The following is a 26550-nucleotide window of genomic DNA, read 5'->3' as shown; positions in this document are numbered from 1 at the left end:
AACGCAACATCAACACCTTGGGGTGATCCGAGGCCTGAGAACCAATTTCAGAAACATGTAAGTTGCCAAAGAAATGCGCCTTTAAGCATAACGTCTGGAGCAGTTAGGAAGGTTTCTCATTTTTGTCATTTAACGTCCATGGCCTCCCCTGATACCTCTTTTCCTGGTTCCACACACATGGCTTGGGCTGCTTTCCTAGTTTGCTTAAACACCATTGTAAAGAAACCTATCTGTGGTTTTATGTTACCCCATTGGAGTGTTGTCTGTGAATACAGGGCATAAAAGAGGATAAATTGCCTAACTCAATCTACCCTTGAGGCCTGCCACATTAAAAAGATATACCGTGGAACTTTAGTCTGCCCTGGAACTGCTGGGAAACGAAGAGATTGCGGTGTTTAAGGAAAACTCTGAGTCCCACTTGATGAAGATAACTCTCTGATCTAGTGTTGTGCCTATATATAACATTTTATATTTGTCAAGGCCTTTCAACATTTACAGTTAATAACTAGTCCTAGAAGAATATTTGTAGCTTATATTAACTCTTACCCTGGAGACACATGAGGACAAGAAACGTGGGAGAATAAGGCATTTGGTAGGCTTAAATTCAAACCCACAGACACACAGACTTCATCATCCACCTAGGTCTGGAGTTGACCACTTAGGGCTACTTTACCTCAAGCACAAAATATCTGAATTATATGTCACACTAAGAAGGTGCCTTATTTATTTCATCTGTTTTCTTTTTCCTCTTACCATGTCCCGGTTAATTGTTTATATATTAGGCATTCATTTAGCAGTACGTACAGAGAGGGGCCATACATGTTTGTCTGTTTGTAGTTAATCATGTGAGGGAAGTTAGAGAACCTTCTATTTGCTAACTTGGTCCTTTATTGAGAAGGACTCTGGCCACCTCGCTAAGTCCAGCTCACCTGAGGTCTGTGCCATGAGGACTCCTGGCTTGAGAATCACTGATTTAAATGGTGGTTCACTGTATCCATGGCCAGTTCTGCTGCTCTGCTCGGCAGATATGCTGATTGGCAGGGTCTATGGATGGCCACGCAGACTCTGGTGCATCAGTTGCCCAGCTTGTGGGAAGGAGCTATGGTCTTGGAAGGCAAAGGTGAACATTTTCATCACCAGCCTTCTTTCAGGTACTTCACTGAGCCCTGGGCTACAAATTTTCACCAGCAGGAGAGAAAGGCTCTGGTTCATGGTGCCACGGGCGTCTAGTGATGCCTTGGGCATCACCTGCCAGTCCCGTCTGACCGTCTCCTGTGTGCAAAGTAACAACCTGGTGATGCCTGTGGTGAATAACCAAGTCCCCTCCCACGAGAGCTCTGTGGCCCTTGCTACTCTACCTTCTCCTGGGCTCCAGCTGAGGATGGCTCATGTGAAGGCAGCAGGGCAAGTTCTGGGGCTGCCGCCGGCTGATGATGGTGATACGAGAGTTAAATGTGGCATTTGCTTCAAAGAGGCTCCCCTCTCCGCATTCTCCAAATCATCAGACCTCCCTCCCTACATACATAAACAGGTGTGCGCTAAGATCAGCTACGTTTTGGAAAACAAGGAAATGATAACAAATAGCAAAGCTTGTATTAAAATAACATTTTCTCCTGTATCAGGCACTGTGCTAAGAACCTCACATTCATGATCTCATGCAAGTCTCACAGCCCCGTACAGACTGATGTTGCTGCTTCCCCATTTTGTAGATGGGAAAACTGAGGCATAGAGGTTAAAAAAACTCACCCGTAGGAGCACATACTCAGTAAGCGACTGCATCAGAGTTCACACCTAGTTTTGACCCCCAAGTGTGTCCTCTGAACTAGCATCCTTCTGTGCACATTTCACGTCTAGGAGCCCCATCAAGCCTTGCGACTACCAAAACAGTCGCGCGAATGAGGGCATCTAGAGTTCTGACTAGGAGAAGACTCAAAGCGAGAGCCCAGCTCAGCAGGGATGGAGAACGTGGGTGTATCCCCGTGGCCTGCTGGGACCTTGTCTAGGTCCATTTGTTTTTATAACCACGGGTACTGCACAGTCATTTAAAAACATGTGCTGGCCAGGGCGGAACATCTGATGGCGGTAACCCGCCTGGTGCTGGCAGCGGGCGAGGAGGGAACAGATCGGGTGAATATGGGTCAGCCCTTCCAGGGCAGAAAGGAAGGGAACGTTAATTTTTAGTAGGAACGATGAGGAAAGCAGTCCTGAAATGTTTTTTTACAGAAATAGAAACCAGTGAAACAGAAGCCAACACTCTACTACTTTAGAGAAAGAAAGAGCCCTGCAACAGACAGGCAAGCGATCGGCAGCTACTGCCAAGCTCAGAAACTTGTCATATTTAGTTTGTTCCCCCCAAAGTAGCGCCTACCCAAACCACCAGAGGAAGGTAAGCGATAACAAACAGATCTGAAGTCGGGGCCCCAGTCACAGCAGCAATCACCGCTGTAGCTCGCAAATGCCACCCAAGTGCTAGGTCAGGGCTCACGGCGCACATATAAACGGTCCCTGCTCCATCCAGCCAACAGAGACCATCCCGGCTGCAGGCAATAACCAGGCACACAGCTTCTAACCTGGCCTCCAGGACCCAGTAAGTATAGATAATGCTTGACTTTACTGTAAAGCCCTCCTAACTCTCCAAGGATCTGTCCCAGAGGGAAGACGATGCTTTATGAGAAGCAGAACCTATCTCTGGCCCCAGTGTCTGTGCCCAGAGCTGGGGAGCCAGGCCTTATACGCAGAATAATTGCTACATCTCATGCTGTACTGCACAGACTTCCTTACCAGCTGTAACTTTCTATTTGCCTGACCCTGTTATTACTGGCTCCTGCTTGATTTTAGGGACATTAACCTGCCCATATGCGTCTGCTGGTGCCTTGCCTGTCAACTCCAGCTTAAAGCCTTCTTAAAAAGGTGCTTTGTGAGCTTTCCTTTCACACGTCTTTTGGGGCCTTTTTCTTTCCAGGTTCCTCGCTTTTCTTCCGCTCACTCCTTCCCTCCACCTGGTTGAAGCAGAGGATTTGAGCTTTCCTTAGGATCACTTTACAAGCTGGCCAGTCACATTACTGGAGGATATGTGGTAAAAGCCTGTTTCCAGGTCACAGATTCAGATCTGTGGAAACTTCCCAGACAGTTCTGAAATTCTGAGCTGGGGTTCTGGTATCCAGACTCTAGCTAACTAGATCCTTGTGGGCTGCAAGCAGTCCTGATGACGTAGGCCATCTATCTAAGCCTCCCTGGGCTCCCAAACCCCAGGGAGTGGAGGAGAAGGGGGAGTATGGGAGACCTGCCCCCACTCACTATCAACAGGTCTGGTTAATTTCTCTGCTCTAAGAAGAAACAACATTTCTCTGCGGAAGCCTAAATCCAGCTCATTTTAATCATTCTTCTCTGTACCGTTGGTTGTCCTTGCTGCCCTGCCGGGGGGCTCCAGCTCCAACCTGAGCTCTTAAACGTAACTAGTTCTGATATCCTCACCTGTTGCTGTAAGGTGTCCACCATGACAGGTGGATCCGAGCACAGAATACAGCGTGAACACGTGAGTGGTCTTCAGCCAGTTCCCGTGGCCGGTCGGACCGCTGCATACAGACCTGCTGTAAGAAAAAGGGGTCACAATCTACCACAGAAACTGCAACATGACAGGGAAACTTGTTCTTAGATGTTGTCTCTACCGGAGACAGAATTAGGGATATGGTTTAAACGTGTTTTGGCTTAGAATCAAAAAACCAGGTTTTGTGTCCCGCCCTTTTAGCTTCACAATTCTTGAAGACGGTTCTTGCACAATCACACCCCCACAGAACCTTGGTGAGACTCCTATCACATGAGGACATGCGTGCGAGATTGCTTTGGAAAACACCACAAATAAAAGAGGCCATTGTTGTCAGGCCTTGGTTCTGAGGCAAGAGAACCAGGGCATAGAGAAGTAAGAGTTAGAAATCACCCAGTCTCAGCTGCTGGGGGGTAACTCAGGCCTTCGCAGACCCTCCCCCTGGGGTCCGTCCTGGAATGTGATGCTGTAACGGCAGAGGGAACACAGACAGTGCTGCTCACAGTAGTGACGAAACGGCCAATTCCACTATCAGCTGTGATAGAACCCAGCCCAAATTATTTTCCTGAAGCTTGAATCTCATTGAATAGCCCTCAGCTCATTGGAGACAGAGATAAGTAGTGTCAAGACCATGGGCCATGGGACCAGACTGCCTGGGTGTGCGTCTATCTCTGCATCCCCTTAACTAGGTAACTTTAAATGAGTGACATGACCTATCTTTGCTTCAGTTTGCTCATCTGTAAAATGGTGATAAAAATACTATCCACTTCATACAGTTGAGAATAAAATGAATAATAAATGTAAAGTACTTTAAATAATTTCTGATGTGTGGTAAGCTCAGTGTGGCTATCATGCTTTTCCAATAAAATAATCTATTCTTTTTTTTTAAAGTTTATGAATTTATTTTGAGAGAGTGAGAGAGGGCACAAGCAGGAGAAGGGCAGAGAAAGGGGGAGAGAGACAATCCCAAGCAGGCTCCGCACTATCAGCATGGAGCTCGGTCCCACGAACAATGAGATCAGAACCTGCGCCGAAATCAAGAGTTGGACGCTGAACCAACTGAGTCACCCAAGCACCCCTCAAATAATCTGTTCTTAAAAACTGAAGTGTGTGTTCTAAATTGCAAAAAGAGATGGGAAGAGATGGATTTTTTTTTTTTTTTAAGGCATAATAGAGACTGGGGTTTGACGTGGCTTCAAGAAATCCAATCTCTCTCCCCCGACTCCAGTGTGTGGTGTCTAATGTGTCTGGATGCCCGGGAATGCAGTGATGACTTCTCCTCCCCCTGGCGGAGCCCAAGACTGGATGAAGACAGCTATGGCTAGACCCAGCCTCCTCCTCCACCAACTGCTGGTCGACCATGGACACTTGGCTTATCTTCCCGTGCCTCACTTCCTAAACTTCGCAGTGAGAGAACGATAGTACCTTCCTCACAGGGTTGTTGCTCAGAGCAGTGCGCAGAGTAGATTCACGATAAATTTCAGCTGTTCCTGTTATTACCGTACCATTCGCCACTCCCCAGCTTTGCGATTCAGAGTTTCAAGAAATTACATCAGTTTCCCTTTTCAGGTTCAAGGAGAAGAGCTAAAACAGCAGACAACTGCCACCTGACATCGTGTCGTCTACTGAAGACAAGGACAGGAAATGCCACATCATTACAATCAGGCTGTTTGTTCACACAATGTGACAATATCTACAGTCACTGACTCATGGCCAACTTTTTATGAATTACAGCGAGTTAGCTGTTCACATTTCAAAACCTCTCCATACGTGAAAACCCACCCCCCTCCCCTTAGACATTCCTTAAGGTTGCGTAACAAACTGGCCCAGAAGACATGGGAGACCCCTCGTCTCTGGTTTTAACATCAGGTATGGTGGCTACCAGCTGCCACACCAGTGTCGACTAATTCCAGTCACTTGAAGTGCCACTTTCAATTTTGCTGTGGTTTGGCCCACCTTCCTATTTGGAGGCCATACATTTTTGAGAACTGCTCATCAGAATGTTCGAAAAAACTCGCAAATGGCAAGAACTGAAAATGCCAAGTGATTTCAATTTTTTTAAATAGCTGTGTGGGGCTGGTGACCTTAGTCAGGTCGGCCATCAAGTTTTGGATCTGGCAATAAAAGTCACAGAGTGAGTCAACTAACAGGGTGGAAGGGATGAGACAGAATGATTTTTTTTTTCTTCTAGCTTCTCTAGCATCGGGGCTGACCCTGCAGACAGGGTGCTTGGTTTCTGACATGCTGGGAGGGTCCCCGGAGAATGCTAGAAATCAGAATAGGCTGCCAGAGTCAAAAGGCTGGTATCAGTAAGTTCACACAACATTCAATAGCACTGGAACATAGCCACCCATTCCATTTCTCCAGCCTGATAATCCAGGACAATCAAGGGAAAGAGCAGAAATTTTGGTGGCTTTTAGGATTTTTAAAGTTTCATCTGGGCAAACCCAGAAACATCAATGTTATCCAGATCTTTCCACTGTTCATTTTTGAGACTCCAAGACTAAACTTAAGACTGGCCTAGCACAGCAGATGTTTTGCCTTTGCCTGATTGAAGACAAAAACTTGAGAAGAAAGAGGGTCTTTGGAAACACTGGCTCTCCTTAAGGATCCCCTGAAGGTTGTCAAGCACCAGACAAGAGGACCTGATCCCCGACATGCTAAACAGAGTTACCTCCTTCGCAATGACATGCAAATTTGCAAACGTTTTATGCCTTATTAAGAAAATTATTCAAGCCCAGGAAATGTGAGGGTTAAATGCCTTGCTTTCATAAACACACTGCAATGAGAAAGAAGATTTCAGATATTATGTGGAAAAATGCAATAAAAAGTGCTGACTTAGCCCATTCCACTCCATTGAATTGTTCAGCAATTATGGTCATCCCCAATGCCCTAGAAAATTAAAGTGCATGATGAAATCCCAATCTAAGGATATCAACTGCTATGTTACTAAATAAACGACACATCCCATTTTAAAAGCATTTAAAACTGTATCAAAAGAGGTTGTGCTGAAGAAGGACTATAATTTTAACATCATCTGCTGTACACTTAAATGTTAACTTGAAGCTAAACGTTGCAAAGTTAAATCAATTTTATTTGATCTCACGGGGGAATTTACGCTCCTTCATCTGGGATGGATGGAACCCTTGGCACAGTCCAGAATTTATTAAGACTCCTGTCCCACAGGAACAGTTAACTCTTTGATCCTAGCACACTCCCTCCTCCTAGAAGAGTTATTTAAAAGTTACACGTCCCCCCCCCCCCCCCCCCCGCTTTTTTTAAACCCAAGCCCAGCAGGCACAGACATACAATTCCTCTTTCTCTCTTTTTCTGTCTCTCCTTCCCTGGAGTCTCTAAAGCAGCTCCTTCAGCTCTAGTTTTCTTTTTCTAAATTTAAAAACGTGGCTTGTGGCTATAAAAGTCTCCCCCACCTTGAGCAGCGCACCCTCCCCCCCACAGTCCCCTGGGGCTGTTATTGGCATGATGTGTAAATTAACTGGAGTCACTTAGAGCCCTCAGTTAGCTTTTAGTCAAACATTAGCAGCAGTGTTTACTCTTGTGTAATCTTCAGTTGTTACTTAATTTAATGCCCGTCAGCATTAAAAAAAAAAAATGTTCAGCAAATCCTTGGCACAGACTGTTGGGTTTCGTTCCTCTTCCCCTCCCCCACCTTGACCCAAATCAAGCTCAAGTGAATCTGAGTAAAGGCTTTCTAATATTTTTAATTCACTAATGCAGCTTGCTCTCTTTAAGACTTTGCTTTCTGAGGCAATCCAACCACATTCTACTCAGAAGCCTTTGCTTGGCACCCCCCACCCCACCTTACATCAAAGCGGGGGAACTGTAAATTGTATAGTTTTTGTTTCTGGTTCCTCTGGCAGTTATTTGTGAGTGATGTAAGATGGGAAGCATCCTCAAACTCACATTTGGAAGAGGATGGTGTGGCCCCCTGAGAAAAGCCCATTGAAAACTAACTTTGAAGGTCTGCCCAGTGGCGAGCTAAAAGCTGAACATATCACATCATAATTCATGCACAACTTTGTCTCTTTTGAACCTTCTTCCTCAGCTGCCACCACCTCTAAAGTAAATAAATAGAGCCCTGGCCATTCTGTGGCCTTCTGGAGCGCTCTTTTCATAATGTGAAATGCATCTATGTCCAGCAGGAGAACTTCTCCAAGGCTATCATCAAGGCAAAAGGAATTAATGACTTCAGATGCAACAGGGAGGCTCAGCTTTGAGAGCAAAGCACATTCTTAAGGGGAAAAGAATGCAGGGGAAATTACGAGACTACCTTTCAAAGACACAAAGTCCAGTTCCTCCTCTGTTGCCCCTCTCCGTCTCCTTGGGCTCTGTGCAGGAGAACGCTTTCCTCAGTCCAGGGGCTCTGGTTAGTAGCACCATACTCTGTATTCTGGGCCAAGAAGAGAAATGTCACCTAGAAAGTCTCATGCTTGTTCGGGAGATGTGATCAAAAGAACGTGTTCACCTAAGAAGGAAAAAAGATCCTGAGTTAGCCAGGTCTCAACTCAATGTTCCATCCTCTTCCTCAAAACCTTGACTTTCAAGTGTCACTGTGTCTCAGCTGTACCTGTTTCTTGATGACTAGAAATGGGGATCTCTTCCATACACCACAAGGGAAAGTCCTACTGCTGAGAATCCTAACCATGGAAGGGTAGCCCCACTACATCTCACAACCCTCTAAGAAGACCCTGGAGGGTACGTGGGACAGGGAGAAAAAGAAAAGCAGAGACATGGGTCACTGAGGTCTCATCCAACGGCTGCAAATGAACAAATGCCAGAGGATGCACTTTTGCTCTCTCAGATAGGAAGGGAATTCCTGGACTGAATCCACGGAGAATTCGTTGTTGGATTTCTAGGAAAGCATCGCTGAGGGGCTGAATTATGTTCTATTAACTCAAGCTGCAGCTGTCCTGGGGGTCAACAGATCTGTCTGAGCTCATGTTACAAGTGCACACTGGTGGCCCACAGCCGGGGGCGGGTGGCACGGTGGGTGATCTTCAAAGCAGCCCAGGAGACACATGCGTCCCTGTCACCGACCACCACCTCTCTCTTCTCCCTCATGCCCACCTCTGGGACATTGCCGACTAGGCTCCCAAATGCAGCTCTTAGGCTACACAAATGATGCAACTTCTACAATTTTCTTGAATTACCTGGACCGGGCTCATAGCACAGGGCTACACTGACAAGGGCTTTTAAGGCATAAGCACTTACTCCCAGATGACAGCTCCTCTCCTCTCAGCAAGGAGACTTGCCCAGGTCCCTCGGGGGTCCAAACCGGGAGCTCTCCTATAGAGAGAGCTCTCCTGTTGTTTTTCCTGCTGCTAAGTGACCCTACCGCTGGCACACAAGGTTCATTCTTCCATTTGCTTTCCACCACTTTTCTCAGCTCCCTCTTCAATATCTCTTTCTTGCCAATCCTTAACCCACCTTATTCATTTGATGACAAATTGCTCAGTTCTCATGGACTGGTATGTGCCTTTAAAGCTCCTCAGAGGAGATCACTTGACAAATATAAAAAGGAAGTTTTTTATTTATTTTTTATTTTTTTAATGTGTATTTATTTTTGACAGAGAGACAGAGCACTAGCAGGGGAGGGGCAGAGAGAGAGGGAAACGGTGAATCTGAAGCAGGCTCCAGGCTCCGAGCTGTCAGCAAAGAGCCAGACGCGGGGCTCGAAGTCACGAACCATGAGATCATGACCTGAGCTGAAGTTGGATGCTTCACCGACTGAGCCACCCAGGCGCCCTGAATGGAAGCTTTTTAGACAAATGTTCCATTAATTGAGGCGTCAGCCATAATGATCAACGACAATAAATCCATTTCTTTTCTAGCTAATCCTGTGTGTGTGTGTATGTGTGTGTGTGTGTGTGTGAGAGAGAGAGAGAGAGAGAGAGAGAGAGAGAGAGAGAGAGAAATAGAGAAGCGCTGTGTTGTGTGACACCCCCTTCCTCTCTGCAGCATGGGCATGTGCATGTGTTTGTTTTGTTCACTGTGCAACGCCCAGCTTTCTAGGTTCCCCCAGGTCTGCTGCTCTAGTCAATGAGAAATCCAACAAATTGGCTGGGTTAAGCTGTTTCCACCAGTTCATAAAGGGAAAGCTTTGGGCGCATTCCCAAAAGGCCGGGCATGTGACTTAAGGCAGCAAAAGGATGCTGGCTTGCAACGCCCCCACCCCCCATGCTCAGGGTTTACTCTGTTTATTCTGTCGACCATGTTTATCCTTTCAAGTCTGGTTTCTCAGCAGGGCAACTCATCACACTACACCCAGATTGTGGGGACACATAGACAACATCCCAAAAGAACCATAGAGCACAATCCTGCCGATTCATTCACTAAGCCATTTGTTAGCAAGCTGATTTGGGGTTTCTCTTTTCCAAATGTTCCAACACTTAAGGAATTAAAACTGCTGGCTGTTCTCATCTTTAAACAAAATATCCTAGATAATTGGGAATTTCAAATAAGTTTCACTGTTAAAGTCTCTGCCAGAAACATGTCTGACGGTTAATGAAATATTTGGAAATCCACACCACGCAAAAGGACATGTAAAATGTTAAGGATAGAGTTAGTCAACACTCGGTAAACATTCGCCGATGCAGGGCTGGTTTCCTCAGGTTTAAAATGTATAACCAAGTGATGCATAAGTCCTGAAATATCATGGCACTGAATGAGAACTGGCAAGAGGCAATCAAAAAACAAACGACATGATATAGCAGTGAGGCCATGGAATCAGACAGAACTGGACTCAGATTCGTTTCCGAGCTTGTTATGCGGCCTGGAACAAATGGCATGTTCTCACTGAGACTCAGTGTTCTCATCTCTAAAATGGGGATCATGAGGGTCGTCCCTCAACTCAGTGGGTTGGTGTGGGGATTAAAATTTGGAAATGCTTGTGAAACACTTGACTAACCACAGTTTCTAGCTCATGGTAAGCAGTTAATAAATGAAAACTGCTAAGTACTCCTGTCTTACAGAGAATGTCTTTAAAAATTGGGACTTTAATTTTAAAACTTAGGAAACAATGCAGATCTCTTTGGAAATCTCAGACTCCCAACCCAGGTAACGGAACATCTTGGAAATCCAAACCACTTGAAACAGACTTGTTCAGATGCCAGAGACAAGGCTCCTACCCAGCTGACACTCAATAAACATTTATTGATACTGACCATGGTTTGTTCAGGTTTAAACTAAAACGTCTGGAAGAATTACAGAATCACTTGTGGTCATTCCTGAAATATTATGATATCAGAGTAAGAATTAAAAACACCACCACCAAAAAACAAAACAAAACAAAAAAAACCCTAGGTACTAATTTTGCTTAAAGACTGAAACGACCCTAAAACACACGTATCACAAGGAAAGTGGAGGTTCATAAAATTCTAAAACCAGGATTAAGAAAGAGTTCCCAGAAACAGACATCAGCCTCGTGCGCTTCAGCGGAGAAATTTCTTCATTTGTCATCCCTTTGACTCCACAGAGTAAAGTCACAATGCAAGGGAGTTACCTTCGTAGTCCTTGGGTGAGACCATCAACCTTTTCCATCTAGCCAAAGGGCCACCAAATTAGAGTGGAACACCAGCTGACTGAATAATTTAGAGTCACGTTCAAACAGATCATCTCCCAGAGGGTAGCTCCCACACATAGACAGAGAAAACTGAGGAAGGCAGTAGTTGAAAGTTTTTCTTTTTATCAAAGAAGAGTTTGCAATGTGACAATGATTAAGCTGTACGGGAGACTTTTAACAGAGTTTACTATAGCCTTGAAAATACTCACTAAAAAGACCTAATTTGCTTTTCTAATCCTCCTTTTAGTCTCGAAATTACCACTTATCTTCGTATTCTCTCTTGCGTGGCGCAAAAGAAGAAACAAAACCTACAGAATTCAATAAAGCTCTGATTAATTCAGGCTGGTCTCTCTTCTAGGTATCAGATATTACAAAGGAAGTCAACTAAGATATTACCTCCGTCCTTGAGAGTAAGTCCCTGATCTTTAGGGACACATTCTTAAAATGAGCCACTTAATCCTCACTAAATGCCAAATAAACTGATCTCTGGAATACTTAAAATCCCACGCTCCGTGGCTGTACCGTGCAACAATAACAACAACAACACACACACAGGTAGAAAGCAAGAGGGGTCGGTTGTGTCTCTGGCTTGCTTTCCACAGTCACTAGCACTTTGCCAGTGCAGAGTAAAGCCACAATAGTAAACCCTTTGCAAGAAAGGGGCACATCTCCAAAGGAGGGAGGTTTGGCTGCAGGTGGCTATGGGAATGCAGAGTTTATGGAAACTTAGCTTGTTATTTATTTTATAATCTTTCCTGCAACCTGTGAGCTTAGCCAGCCTTCCCACTCTGACTTTTGGGAAACCCACCTTGAGGCCTTCCCAGACTCGTGGCTCAGGTTGCAGACTTCAGTTGTGATGGACAGAAGCCTAGCCGTTCTAATGTGTCAACATGGAAATGTACCTTGCCCTCATAGTAGATTAAAATGCTCGGACACACTTACAGGGTAAATGCATTGTTGCATTGTTGACCAGTTTTCTTAAAAAAAAAAAAAAAAGATGGAAGAGAAGCAAAGAAAAGAAAATCATGCTATACGTATATTTAGCAGGAAGCTGTTTTCTACCTTATCCTAATATACAGCTCGTGCTTACATTTCTGACACAATCAGGCTTCTCTATAGCTTGGCAACAAAAACTTCACTGAAATGAAGAAATGTGGTAATTTACACTGGCTGTTCTGGCAGGAGAGAAATTCAAAGTGTAATCTTTTGAAGTCATAAATACAGCTCGCATGTAAACATAACATGAGCATGTGGCAAGGATTTATTTAATTCATCAACGTGAAAGCAAGCAGAATGGTGGGGTTGATGCAAAAAGCATTTGAGGAACTGAATATATAAGAAAACTGAAGAAGAGATATCCAAATGAGATTACTAGATTACATAGAACACTGGGTAATGTCACACACGGCAATAAAAGTACAACCTGTAGGGTCATCTCTTCAATTAGATCAAAAGCACCTGCATTGCATCACTACCCAACAAAGTTCTACCAATAAACACGTCACTTCACAGAGTCTGAGCCTTTATCAATAGCAAAGAGTTTGTTGGATAAGGCACCTTCCCTCCATGAATCGGTTGATCCTTGGGTGGGCCTGTTAGAAAATGTTCCAGTAAGACAGGGAAAGAACATACAGTTACCCTTTTGCCTTATTTCAAGTTGATACTTTCTTAATATCAGTAAAGGGCTTTGGGGGAAAAGATGTCTCATGTAGTAAGACAACTAAGGCCTTGGGACAGAGTTTTGTAGAAATTTAAATAGAACAGCATTGCCACTCAAACTGTTGAATCCTAAGAAATACAGAGTCGGAGGTGAAAGCAAGCCAAGTGTCCACTGAGAAGCGAATGGAATAAAATGTGGCATACACACACAATGAAATATTATTCAGCCTTTAAAAGGAAAGAAATTCTGGGGTGCCTGGGTACCTCAGTTGGTTGAGCGTCCAACTTCAGCTCAGGTCATGATCTCACAGTTCGTGAGTTCAGGCTCCATGTCGGGCTCTGTGCTGACAACTCGGAGCCTGGAGCCTGCTTCGGATTCTGTGTCTCCCTCTCTCTCTCTCTGCCCCTCCCCGCCCCTGCTCATGCTCTGCTTTCCCTGTCTCTCAAAAATAAACATTTGGGGCACCTGGGTGGCTCAGTTGGTTGAGCATCTGACTTCGGCTCGGGTCATGATCTCACCGCGTAGAGCTTGGAGTCTGCTTCGGATTCTGTGTCTCCCTCCCTTTCTCTTCCCCTCCTCCACTCATGCTGTCTTTCTCTGTCTCAAAAATAGGTAAACACTAAAAATTTAAAAAAATGGAAAAAGGAAGGAAATTCTGACATATGCTATAGAATGGATGAACCTTGAGGATATGCTCCATGAAATAAGTCAGTCACAAAAGATAAATATTTTATGACTCCACTTGTATGAGTTATCTAGAATAGTCAAATTCCTAGAAATAGGAAGTAGAATGGTGGTTACCAGGGGCTGGAAGAAGGGGGGGATGGGGAGTTGTTGTTTAATGGGTATAGAGTTTTAGTTTTGCAAGATGGAAAAGTTCTGGCGATTGGTTATGCAACAACGAAAATCTGCTTGACATTACTGAACTATATACACTTAGAAATGGTCAGGAGGGTAAATTTTATGTTATGCGGTGTTTTTTTTACCACAATACAAAATAATTTTTAAACATTCCAGAGTTGGTCTCACCAAAAAAGATGTGTGTTATACGGCAAGGGATTGACTCCCACCAGAGCAAAGCCAAAAGGTGGAGTCTAGGGGACCATCAGAAGTGCTAGATTGTACCCATGGGGGAGGTGAAGGAAAAAAAAAAAAAAAGAGGTTAGAGTGGGAGAGAGCCAAAGCATAAGAGACTGTTAAAAACTGAGAACAAACTGAGGGTTGATGGGGGGTGGGAGGGAGGGGAGGGTGGGTGATGGGTATTGAGGAGGGCACCTTTTGGGATGAGCACTGGGTGTTGTATGGAAACCAATTTGACAGTAAATTTCATATATTAAAAAATAAAAAAAAAAAAAATTAAATTAAAAAAAAAAAAAAAAAAGAAGTGCTAGATTGTGACTTAACCTACAATATGACACCAACCAGCAACCTAGCTATGCTGGACATAAGCCCACATCGTGGAAACAATCAAGTAACGGGGCAGAGGTGGCTGCCTGAGCGGCCCATCCTGTCATGCCCGGAAAATCCAGCAGGAGCTGAGGCTGAGGTGTGCTGGCCAAAGCCCAATGTAGAGAAACCCCCCACAGCTACAAAGAACTATCTGCCCTTTTTTTAAGGATTTGTCCTTCATTTAAAATCACACGTCTTCCCCCCCCCACATTTTATAAAAATGTATTCAAATGGATCATAGGCTTTAATGCAAGATGAAACAGTAGGACATTTTTAGAAGACAATATACAAGAAAATCTATGCAATTTTTAGGTCGGCAATGAGTTTTTTGTTTTTGTTTGTTACATAAAATTTGTCTCTTGCTAAGGTGTACAACTTGATGTTCTGATATACGTGACACATTATGAAAGGATCACCCTAATCTAGCTGGTAAATATTCCATCACCCTACATCGTGACCTTTTTCTTTTTCTTTTTCTTTTTTTTTTTTATGGTGAGGACACTTACATTTTGCCTTCTTAGCAAGTTTCAAGTGATAATACAGTATTATTAACCAGAGCCACCACGCTGCATGTGGTGAGAAGTTACTGAGTCTGCACAACTGAAATTTTTGAATAAAAACTAAGAGGGCTCCCTACCACCACCCCTTTTAACTTCCCTTACCCCCTACTTAAGAGTTAAATGAGAAAAGGTTCAACAATGTTCACTCAACACTGGAGCTAGCTTTCTGACGGCTGAATTTGCTGCTTTTCTCAACTGTCCACACGCTTCTGTGTCAGGCCCTTGGAAAACTAGGCCTCCTGCAAAAAGTATGAAGACTCTTTTTCTTGTGACTTCCTCATGGCTGGTCTACACCCTCCAGCAGAACATGAGAGCCCTCGTGTAGCTTTGCCCCATACATACAACACATTTTTGCTCCCTCAAACTTGATTTAACTTCTCAACAGAGCAATTCTGTCTTTACTTTTTTCTTTCTTCCATTTTTCCTAACAGACACTTCTAATTTTTATGGTAGATTGACATGAGGCCACGGAATGACGATGAAGACAGAATATGAAACCCAACTGCATTTTAAAATCCAAGTCTTAGGGCACCTGGGTGGCTCAGTCAGTTAAGTGACTGACTGTTCATTTTGGCTCAGTTCATGAACTCACGTTCCTGAGTTTGAGCCCTACATCGGGCCTTGGGATTCTCTGTCTCCCACTCTCTCTGCCCCTCCCCTGCTCATTCTCTCTCTTCCTCTCAAAATAAATAAACTTTTAAAAAATCTCTAAAAATAAATAAAATAAAATAAAATAAAATAAAATAAAGTCTAAGTCCTTCATCAAGTCAGAGGACAACGGTGCCTGCCTCTGGCGGGCAGTGTCCTTCAATGCCTTACCTAATGCCCACAGCCAGAGCACTGTACCATCTGGTCATTCAGTTTTCAGCATTATAAAAATTGAGAAAATTCATTCATTTGCAAAAAACATTTGCCTAGCCCTAACACTCAGCCCAATACTAAAACCAAAAACCAACAATGCCTAGAAACATTTTTTTTTTCTTCCATCATACCTTCCACTGTTAAAATGAGCATTTCCTTGGGGGGGGGGGAAAAGAGCACCCCTTTGAAACAAACTGCTGTTAAAATCAAATGCTCCTTAGAGTCAAAAGAGATCATTCTCTCTGACTTAGGAGTCCTTCTTGGTATGATTTGTTTCACCATAAACTAATTCATTGAGGATTATGGAGGCTGTAAATTGAGGTATCACTTCTAAAACCCAGACAAATCAAACACACACAAAAATGACAATGGTAGAGAGAAGGAGGCATGCAGCTTAGTAAGGCTGGCTGGTTACTATCTTGTATTTTGTTTGTTTTTGTTTCTGTGTTCACAAAGACTGGCTTTTTAATAGCAGGTGTAACCCAACTCAACCCATACAAAAATTCCTGTCTTTCCAGTTCCAACTGTCCCATGGCATGGAATGACTCTAGATGGTCAGCCAAGAAAATGATTATTGCAAGCTCAGAGAATTCTATAAAATGTTTAATAGTTACCTAACAAATTAACTCTTGGAGGAAGCAGTCAGAATTAAATGCAAAAAGTTAATTTTGAGTGAGAGGGAAAAAACAAAAACAAAAAAAAAACAACATGGCAGAAAGAAAGCAAGCCAAAGGAACGGGAAGGGAGAGGAGAAGGGAGCCGGAGAGAGAAGGGCAGTTATCTGTTCAAGCAGTTACAATCTAAAATTGTGGGTGCTGTAAAATATTTAGTCGTCCTGAGTGCTTTCTCCTCTCCTGCCACATTGTGCCAGCTCACGGCATCTTGTAAACTCTTCTAGTTTTTATGGTCCTTGAAGTACAGATGCTCATCAGCTCAAAGGTAAACTGCAACTATTTCACAGGAAATAAACTCGGGGTATTTTTATGTGATCATTGCTCTGAGACAGCAAGGGAAGAAAAAGAAAGATCAGGACACTGACCATTTTTAAGTTTTGATCCCGGCCAAACCTCAGACCAAATCTGAGTCTGAGAGTGGTCACCTTAGACCCCTTTCGATTTCCTCTCCACCAGAACATAATAACCTGACACTTCGGCAAGTCACGAGTCCAGAAGTCACTATTGGTGCAGCTTGGTGGGCTGCCTGAGATTCTCAACACTGCCCTGGGTCCCATCCAGGGAGCACAGGGGTCACTGAGAGGATTGTATTCAAACGTTATTTTGGACCTTTCGGTGTTGCAGCTATGAAGAAAAGTTTCAAAACCACACATGTACTGGGGTCCAAAAATCCCTTATGGGATACCTGAAAATAACTTTTGGAATAATGCAAATGTTGAAAGTAGCCCGAAGTGAAACTTCCATGTTTAATCAGCGGCCCAGCTGCCTGTGAAGCTGGCGCTGGGGCTGGGGGAGGAAGTAGTGGTTTCTCTTTGAAGCCTGGCTGCTCCCAGGCCAGGAGTGGCCAAGTCTGGCGATGGCGGTGGAGGGTGCGGGGTGGGAGGCTGCCTCTGCAGTCCACCCAGACTTCTCTGGAGTGATGGAGACAAGCGAGTTGTCCTCTTGCTTCTTTCCTGAAGGCAGAAAAGAAGCAGGAAAACACGAAACACAAAAGGATGCGTTGGAAAATGTAGGGCTCTGGACTGAAACATTTTGTGGCAATTAAGTCGTAAAGAAACCAAGCTGCCTGCAGCAGAAGGAACTATGTTAACACCCAGCAAACAGAGGTGGTTGAAAGTCAGTCTTTTATTTTCTGCTTTGATAAAAAGAAATTGAGATCCAAGAAATAAAAGGGAGAAGATGACCAAGCGGGACAAGCTGTCCAATGGGTTATTTCATTTTATGTCTTTGGTAATGAAATACCAGTGAACCCAGAAAGTACACCATAATGTCCCTTCCTTCTCTTCTAAGCTAGTCTACAGCCAGGCAGCTTGTGTCAAACTCTGCGGTCTATAGTGCGATTATAAAAGAGAACCTCCTCCCCCAAGCTGTTTCTCAGCTGAGGATTGGCTTCCTATGTCACTAAGAATGCAGAAGAGAAACTTCCATAAATACCCACCTCTCTGCTTCCAGACCATCACTTCCCTCCGGTTACTCTGTATGAATAATCCACTCCCCCCATGGTGTGGATTCCTCCTAACCCCACTTCACCACCAACTACTACCCATTTATCTGTTTCCCCTTTACAATAAAACTACTTGAAAACATTGTCTATACCAGTGCTGTCCAGTAGAAATATAATGAGCCACATCTGTAACCTTGATTTTTCTAGTAGCTACCTTAAATTCTTTTACTAAAAAGGAGCAAGTGAAATTAATTTTAATAATGTATTTTATTTAGGGGCACCTGGGTGGCTCAGTCGGTTAAGCATCTGACTTCGGCTCAGGTCATGATCTCGCGGTTCATGAGTTCGAGACCTACGTCAGGCTCTGTGCTGACAGCTCAGAGCCTGGAGTCTGCTTCGGATTCTGTATCTCCCTCTCTCTCTCTGACCCTCCCCTGCTTGCACGCTGTCTCTCTCTCTCTCTCTCAAAAATAAATAAACACTAAAAAAATAATGTATTTTATTTCACCCAACATATCCAAAAATAGTATCTTTTCAACATGTGATTGTTATCACATTATTGAGATATTTTATATTCTCTTTGTAATTCTACTCTGATGCCTATGTTACCCTTATAGCACATTTCAACCCAGAGCACTCACATTTCAAGTGCTCAATAGCCCCCTGTATGCGGTGGCTCATACTGAACAGTGCAATTCTACTCTGTCCCAGTTTCTCCTCCCATCTTCCCTTGAACCCACTCCATTTAGGCTTTTGCCTTCACCACTCTTCTGAAATTGCTCTTGTCAAAGGCCCTAGTAACCCCCATTTTGCTCTACCTACAGATCAGCTCTTACCTCCTATCTTGCCTGACCTGCCAGCGACATTCAACCCAGTCAATCACTCTTTCCTGCCTGATGAACTTCCTTCACTTGGCTTCTAAGACACCAACTGTCCTGGCTCTCCTCTTGTCTCTCTGGTTGCTGCCCTCAGTCTCCTTTGTTAGTTTATCCTCATCTCTCTGCCCTCTAAATAACATCCCGGTGGCAGGTCCCAAGGCTTAGTCCTTCATCTTGTTCACTCTTCTAGGTACCCTGACCTCTTGGTGATCTCACATATCTGTTTGTTAACAAGTCTCTAGCCTGTATCTCTTCTGAGCTGCAGCCCCATAATCTCCATTTGGACCTGTACATTTCTATTTGATATGTCTCACGGCATATCAAATTTAACACATCCAAAACCTGATCTCTTGATCGCTATCTCCCGAAACTTCTTTTTCTGCTGTTCATCTCATCTTAGTATATGGCAACTCCTTGCTCCAGGGGCTCCTGGCAAAAGTTTTGGGGCCTCTTTGCTTCTCTTTTGCTCATGGCCTACATCCAGTCCTTCAACAAATCCTGTCAACTACACCTTTGAAACATACCCTGAATCTATGTCCTTCCACCTTTTTTGTTTTGCCCCTCATACTACATAACGCGGTAGTCAATAATAAGTAAGTGACTGCTTCTTAAACCTATGAGAAACAGAAAGAGTCTGGTGTTCTTAGTGGCTTATTCCCAACCAGTGTTACAGACCCTACAGCAATATGACACAGCTGAGGGTAGGAGCAAGACAGGCTCAGAGACATCCCTGGGTAAGAAAGAGAGACAAAATAGAATGGCCGAATTGTGATCACTTACAGCATAACCAGGTGGAGTGCCATGGCTGTCACTGCATTTTGTCCACTCCTTATCCACCCAAAGCCACCAGCCTAGGCGTGCTCATCATTACCCCCCAAGCCTTCTAGGAATCACCATCACTCTCTCCTGCTTGGGTTGCTCTGATTGTAAAGGCCCCTATGCGAGTCCCGTGTGCCATCTTTCTTTCTCCCTCAATATGGTACAAGAGAAGGAAGACATTGGTAGGCTCCTATTTTATCAATCAGCTTTTTACTCTAAGAATTTTTCTATGTCATTGAATCTAAAATACTTAAATCAGGGGGTAGAAATCACAAAGTAGGAAATTTGCAGATTTTACATATTAAAATGAAAATGTTCTGTATACATAAAAAAACGAATCAATACTAAAAATTGCCCAACAAACCATGAAAAAATGTCACAGACACTAAGTTAAATGATTAATTTTTACACGATGCAGTAGGACAGGAAACAAATAAATGTGTAAAAACTACAAATAGTCCTTGAGAGCCAATACAGGCGGTTAGCAAACATGTTGAAAAATGTATTTGGGTGTCCCTAAGAAAACAATTTGAAAAATGAAAAATGAAACCTGTACTCAAAAGGCTTAATATCAAACATTATTTTTCCAATAATGATAGAATAATTAAACTGTGATATATACATTTGGCATTACATTCATTCAAAAAGATGTTTTGCAAGAATCTATAACGATATGAAAAAATACTAACTTACATTAAGAGTGAGCTATTAAATTATATATCTGATGGGATCACAAAGTGTAAAATAAGTGATAACTATGCATTGAAAAGATTAGAAAAAAGGTGCCAAAATATAAGCATCTTTGTATAGTGACCCTTTGGACATTACTGATATTTCTTCTACAATGAACATATGTTATCTTTATAGTGAAAAGAACTGCCTTATTTTTGTAAATAAAATGGCAAAAATAAACTCATTTCCATTGATCAAATTCTCACCTAAGCCCCCTTATTCATTAATAGGTTTGCATGGATTTAGTAAACACAAATCCTTTGTATTTATTTAATAACATCATTTTACTGTCTTAGTAGAATCTAAATTATTTGCAAACATGTTTCTAAAAAATGTGACATAGAATTCTGCTGAACAATAAGCAATCATAGTTTCTTGCTGACTTAAAAAAATAAGAAAGAATTTAAAAGAATATGCCCCCCATTCCTCTCTGTTCCCCAAGAGGCAAAACAAAACAAAGTTTTGGATCCCTGAGGTCTTTCTTCGTTTCAAGGGGATAGTTGAAACACAGAATTTCCTTCTTGAAATTCCAGAAGGAATTTCAGCAATCAAATTTTTGAGAAGATATGGGTCAGAGGCTTAACAAATAGAAAGGTTGATGTGCCCCTTGATCCAACAAAGCCAATATAAAACAAAATAAAACTAATACTATTTTTTAAATCATTAAATGCCCAGTCCATATTAAAAATGTCCAAGTTATCTTATAAAAATCTTTTTACTTTTTGTTTCTTCCAATCAGATGTAAATAATATCTACTTACTGGATCCAGTTATGTTCTCTTAAATCTAAAATCAAAATATTCAAAGCAATATAAATTCCCATTACAGAAGAATGTCTAAATATATCATGTCATAGTTATGAAAAGAAATAATACACAATCAGTAAAAAATAATTGTTTCAAAGACTATTTACTGGTATGGGGAAATGTTCCTGAGATCAAATTCAGTGATGGAAAAAAGTCACCCTCTTTTTTCTATAAGTTCTTAGATGTGGGATTTCCGTGTCAGAGTAATATATTTAATCCCAGCAACAGTGTATGAAAGAGTTCATTCCCCCTCATTCTCACCAGCTCTGGAGATTATAGGTTTCTGAACAAATTGATGAGCAGAAAATTTTATCAGCCCACTGAAACTGGGATGTTAAGTTGGGGTAAAGGTAAAAATTCTACATATATTTATTGGTCATTTTCATTTCTTCTTTGATGAAATACTTATTTCTAGACTTTATTACTCTGCCTCCTTTTTCTATATAAAAATATTTCTATGAATATAGAAGCTTTCTGTGTGTGTTAAGAATATTAATTTTTTGTGTGTTACAAATATTTTCTTCACTCTGTTGTTTGCATTATAATGATAAAAGTTTTAAAGTTAATATAATATCTTTTGGAAAATAGAAGTTTTACATCATTATGTAATCATATGCAGCTTTCTTTTGCCCCATGTCTTTCCTATTCTGAGCTTACTCTTAAAAAGTGTTTTTAAGTGTCTTCTATCTTTCTCTGTATGACTTATTTCATTCAGCATAACACTCTCCAGTTCTATCCACGTTGCTACAAAAGGCCATATTTCATTCTTTCTCATTGCCACGTAGTATTCCATTGTGTATATAAACCACAATTTCTTTATCCATTCATCAGTTGGTGGACATTTAGGCTCTTTCCATAATTTGGCTATTGTTGAAAGTGCTGCTATAAACATTGGGGTACAAGTGCCCCTATGCATCAGTACTCCTGTATCCCTTGGGTAAATTCCTAGCAGTGTTATTGCTGGGTCATAGGGTAGATCTATTTTTAATGTTTTGAGGAACCTCCACACTGTTTTCCAGAGTGGCTGCACCAGTTTGCATTCCCACCAACAGTGCAAGAGGGTTCCTGTTTCTCCACATCCTCTCCAGCATCTATAGTCTCCTGATTTGTTCATTTTGGTTACTCTGACTGGTGTGAGGTGGTATCTCAGTGTGCTTTTGATTTGAATTTCCCTGATGAGGAGTGACATTGATACCATATGTTTTCACTCTTATGTGGATCCTGAGAAACTTAACAGAAGACCATTGTGGGGGCGGGGAAGGAAAAAAAAAAAGTTAGAGAGGGAGAGAGCCAAACCATAAGAGACTCTTAAAAACTGAGAATAAACTGAGGATTGATGGGGGGTGGGAGGGAGGGGAAAGTGGATGATGGGCATTGAGGAGGACACCTGTTGGGAGGAGCACTGGGTGTTGTATGGAAACCAATTGGACAATAAATTTCATACTAAAAAAATAAAAATAAAAATAACTTTCATCTAATATTATACCTAGGCCTTTAGTTTACCTACAATGTGGTTTTATATGTGTTAGGAGAGGAAATCTAATAATATTTTCTTCTAAAATATCAATATATTAATATATATTTCTCAATAATACATTATTATCCCACTGATTTGAAATACCATCAATATCAAATCTTAGACTTAAATATATATTTTGTCTGTTCTTAGGCTCTTCTCTGTTCCACTGATTTACTGGTCTTTTCCTCTGCAAGTTCTGTATGATTCTTATTATAGCAGCTATAGAGTACGCTGAAATGTTTGGACAAATGTCTTTTCACTATTCTTTTCCAAAAATCTATTGCCAAGTCTTATACACTTTCTCTTTCATAAATCTATAGAGTTCCTTCAAAATCTTCCTTTATGTTCAGTTAAAAAGTATTACATTTACATATACATTTGAGAAGGACTGACAAAATCACATGAAAAGGAGGTTCTCTGCAGCAAAGTTAATAATAGCAACAAATTTAAGTAAACCATACTTATCATAATCAATAGAGGAATGGTTAAATAAGTTATGGTTTATCTACATATAGTAACTATTCTACAAGAAAGACCCTCCAATGAACCACACCCCCTAGGATTCATGTTGCTGTCCAGGCCCTCCCCACATTGAATCAAGGCTGGCATGTGTGTCCAACAAAATGTGGCAAAAGTTGGTCTTAAGAAGTTTTAAGATTTCACCTTGGTCCTTGGGAACACATACTCTGGGGAAAGCGAGCTGCCATGTAAGAAGTTCAGTCACCATTGAGACTTTCCTGCTGTAAGGTATCCTAAGCCCTACATGAAGAGGCCAAATGGAAGCAATAAAATGCCCAGCCAGTATCAGCTGTTCCAATTATCATAGTTGAGGCATCAAAACCATGTTAATGAAGAAATCATCTTAGATATTCAATTCAGTCAAGCCTTGGATTCCAATCCCAGCTACTTTCTGACTATAATCTCATGAGTAACTTCAAATGACAACCTCATAGCCAAATTTAGTCAACCCATAAAACTGTGAGGCATAAAATAATTGTTTCAAGTCACTAAGTTTTGGAGTGAATGCATTTTCAGCCACAGATAGCCACAACAGAGATTGATACCTGGGACTGGAGTGTTACCATAACAAAATCTAAAACAGGTGACTTTGGCTTTGAATCGGGCAGTGGGCAGAGGCCAGAATGTCTTGAGAAACTGTAAATGAAGGCTAAAAAGACATTGAGGATAATGTTATTGGAGACTGAAAGAAAGGACTGGTGTTATGTAGGGGTGACAAGTTTGCAATTTGTCATGCATGATAACGTGAAAAACAAAAAATATTCCTAATGAATTGGTGACTTTGGCCAGAGAATTCCAGACATAGCATTAAAATTGTTAAATAGTTTCTTTTAGTAACATATAAGGTACAGATTTAAAAAAAAATTAGTTAGGAACAGAACTGCTCAGTTTTTTAATAGAATTTAAAGAAACTTCAAGATACCTAAGATCATCTTTCCTTCCAGAAAAAGGGTTTCAAAGAAAGAAATGGCCTCAGGATAAAAATAAAAGATGTAGCCGTTAGACATTTTGTGACATGCAACACATATACATGTTTTATGTTTGCATATATCAAACATAGATAAAACATGTATGTGTGTTACATTTGTATACATTCACAATAGTTTTAAAATTTAAATTTTATTTAATTTTTAAGACATTTATGAATGTTGCTTTCATCGAATTAAATGAACCCCAATAAGATTCATAGGCAATACACAAAATTGTTAAGAGAATAGTACTCAGAGAAAACAGCTTTGATCAAAAGGAACAAAAACAGTTCAAAATGAAAAGAGATCCCAAAGCCCCGACATTCTACAGACTGAGATGGTCACTCAGTTGCATATAAGGACTATTTCCAACAGATAAGGAAAAATGACTCAGAAAGCAGAGAAAAGAGTCATGGAGACTTAAATATATATTTAGTCTGTTCTTAGACTCTTCTCTGTTCTACTGATTTACCAGGCTTTTCCTCTGCAAATTCCATATGATTCTTATTATAGTAGCTATAGAGTATGCTGAAATATCTGGACAAACATCCAGGTAATAAGATTTTCCCCTAATATAGCAACTGGCATTATGTGCCTGACTGAGATGGAGAATTGCTATGGAACACTAACTATGTGCCTCCAGTTCTCACCTTTTTCATGTCATCCTATGTCTGTTTTATTATTGTAACTTAAGTATGGGGTACGCATAGCTTGTCTCACACAATGGAATACTCTGACAAATTGAAAAGAATGTGATAGGTCTGGAATAAAGCTTGTAATATGACATGAAATGGGAAAGACTTTAATATACTTGTTATTTAAATATTTAATATAGCGTGATTTCATTTTGATTAAAATAAATATGTATTCATACATGTATCTTCTATGTGTATCAACAGAGAAATAGATCCATAGACAGGTATAGGGCAGGTATATGTATAAATATATCTCTATAAGCATAAGAAAAATTACTCAAGAGTACATACTACAAACTGCTAATAATGGTTATTTCTAAGGATTGAAATGGATGGGAGTGAGACTTTGTTTCTTTATATAAATTCAAAACATGTGCTGGGATTGTAGGTAATTTTTGCTTTTGGATATTTTAGAGATAATTTTAACTACAATAAAAGTTTAAAACTATATAGGTATATATATGTATATATACATATATATGCATATACACACATACAAATGTGTGTGTTTAAATTTTAAAACCTACTATATTTACATATAAACATGTATATACATAATACTTATATACATTATACTTATATATACTTATATGTGTATATATACATACACACTTATGTATACTTATAAGTGTATATATACATACATACATATGTATGTTATACTGAAAAGAGTACTGTTATGTGGAAGGCAGTATATTCCTTGTTACTTAGTTACAATACCAACTATACTTTAAAAGAAAAAAATCATTTAAAAAATGACGTTTTTATGATCAAAAGAAAACTATGTATTCAATTAAAAAGACTGGAAGATACTCAGGCAATATGCTATAAAGCTATAAATCCCCAAAATCCCAGAGTTCTGAAAAATCAAGCTCTGGCAATAATAAAGCTCAGTAAAAATAAAATCCAGGCAGCCCCCTCAAAACCTATAGAACTTTGTAATGAAAATAATCAAAACAATAGCACAGGTGAGTCTTCTCAGGCAATTGACCCAGCATCACAAACAGATGTGATGCTATTTTCAGCTTTCAATACTGGGACTCATGATTCCTACTTCAATGGTTAAGTCCTTCAGGGTATTTGCTCAAAATAGATACCAGTCTCATCAAAACTTAAAAATAAACTGCAGAAATTCATTAAAGAATGTATTAGCATTGTGAATAATTTTTATTCTATTTCAGTTTTTTTTTTCTTGAAGTATATTGATAAGGCTTTTTTATTATTTTAAGAAAGCTCACCCCGAATATCTTCAAAATGTTAAAATTCTGGGGGAAAAAAATCTCATATGAAGCTACACGATTTCCACCTTACATGGACACATTTCCCTATTTATCAATCACACATCAGTTAATTGGCATTAAAGTAACTCACGTTATTGTAGAACACACTGTGCAACAAAATGTTAACATTAGTTATTCCTGGAATGTGAAACTATAATTATAATTTCTTTTGATAAGTTACATTTATCTTTTAATTTTTAATAATATGTATTATTTTCATAATTAGGACAAAAAGGTTGTGTTGTTTTTAAAAAAAAAAAAATTGGAACTGTCTCCTTCCTTTGTAGCTTCTCACACTTGTGGAATAAAGACCTTAGTTCTGTGGCCGGTTTCTCTCAAACAGTACCTTCAAATGGTTGGCCACTTTGGCCTCAGCGAACTTCTTGGTTTTTTTACAGAATTTAGAATTTGTTTGAATTTAGGAAATAGTGGGAAAATATTGATCTATATTAGCTATGAGATACAAAGTGAAGAACTAAGGGGCAGTCCCAGGTTTTCTGAGATTATTTTTACTACAGAAAACCACTGCTGATGGTCCAAGGCAATTTCATTTTTTGTGAG

At 41.0% G+C, this 26550-nt stretch overlaps 1 long non-coding RNA gene across 1 annotated transcript in view; it reads right to left on the bottom strand.

Annotated features, from left to right (window-relative positions):
* Positions 1 to 7841: 7841 nt before the first annotated feature.
* The window catches only part of LOC132682106 (uncharacterized), a 205304-nt gene continuing 186595 nt past the window's right edge, over positions 7842 to 26550 (bottom strand). The window contains exon 3 of the long non-coding RNA XR_013554385.2: positions 7842 to 8030. This is a non-coding gene — a long non-coding RNA (uncharacterized LOC132682106). The remainder of the gene's footprint in view (positions 8031 to 26550) is intronic.

Source organism: Panthera onca, chromosome A1 (assembly GCF_046562875.1).
Source record: "Panthera onca isolate mPanOnc1 chromosome A1, mPanOnc1 haplotype 2, whole genome shotgun sequence".
Classification (NCBI taxonomy): Eukaryota; Metazoa; Chordata; class Mammalia; order Carnivora; family Felidae; genus Panthera; species Panthera onca.
Note: the sequence above shows the minus strand (reverse complement) of the source record. Positions and strands in the feature narration are given on the sequence as shown.